The 1,045-nt window shown below is 39.7% G+C and overlaps 1 non-coding gene across 1 annotated transcript; it reads left to right on the top strand.

The window, feature by feature from the left end:
• The first annotated feature begins 528 nt into the window (after window positions 1-528).
• On the top strand, window positions 529-635 carry LOC148294757 (small nucleolar RNA R71). Its single transcript, XR_015835635.1, has one exon. It is a non-coding gene; the product is annotated as a small nucleolar RNA R71 (small nucleolar RNA).
• Window positions 636-1,045: the final 410 nt, after the last annotated feature.

The raw sequence follows: 1,045 nt of genomic DNA, 5'->3' as shown, positions 1-1,045 counted from the left end.
ACTATATCTTCCAATGATGATGATGATTGTTGTGGCCTTTGGAATGAAGGGGGATTTGCTTGATTCTGGGTATTTCTCCATGAAAAGTTTGGATGATTCCTCCAACCTGGATTATAACTTTGAGAGTATGGATCATTTCTTGGACCTTGGTTGTAGGAATTTACCAACTTAGCTTGCTCTTGCACAAATTCTGGATATCCAGCCCCAAGTGGACAAGCTGTGGTAGCATGGTCATGAGATTCACAAATGCTACACACTTCCTTCGGAGGGCTTCTTGAGTTTAATGCAAGAAGAGCATCTAGCTTTTGTTCCAGTTTTGAAATCTGCACACTAGAAGCATCATTAGAACCACTAATAACACGTTTACCTCTTGTATCCGTATGTTGGGTCTCCATTGCTATCTCCTCAAAGAGTTCGTACGTTTCTTCTGGAGTTTTGGTTTTAAAAGAACCACCTGCAAAATTGGTGACTATATTATGACTAGAAGGGGTACCTTTATAAAACATACGCATTTGAAGCTTCAATGGAATCCCATGATGAGGACATTGGTTGAGCAACCCATTGAATTTCTCCCATGCTTCACAAAACGATTCATCATCTTGCTGTGCAAATAACAAGATCTTGTCCCTAAGCATGTCGGTCTTTTGCGTGGAGAAGTATTTTTCCAGGAACTTCTTTTGAATGGCAGACCATGTAGTGAGTGAACCAGGCTTCAAAGAATTCAACCAATACTTCGCCTTATCCTTTAAAGTGTATGGAAACACTCTCATTCGAAGTTGATCTTCTGTCACACCTGTCAAGGGAAAAGAACTCACAACATTAAAAATATCCTTTATATGAGTCAATGGATCTTCATTAGGTAAACCATAAAAGGAAGGCAGCATATTAAGATGAGAAGATTTAAGCTCATAATTTCGAGCTACAGTGGGCAGCAAAATGCTTGAAGGAGATGCTGGAATTGTTGGGATATCAAGTTCTCCCATGAACTCAATGGCAGCCATCATTTCTTCTTCTTCTTGGTCTGAACTTGCTTCCGAATTTGAAA

The sequence above is a fragment of the Prunus avium genome, chromosome 4, assembly GCF_965620075.1.
Source record: "Prunus avium chromosome 4, drPruAviu1.hap1.1, whole genome shotgun sequence".
In the NCBI taxonomy this organism is placed as follows: Eukaryota; Viridiplantae; Streptophyta; class Magnoliopsida; order Rosales; family Rosaceae; genus Prunus; species Prunus avium.
The sequence above is the reverse complement of the archived record's forward strand: the minus strand, read 5'-3'. Positions and strand labels throughout refer to the sequence as shown.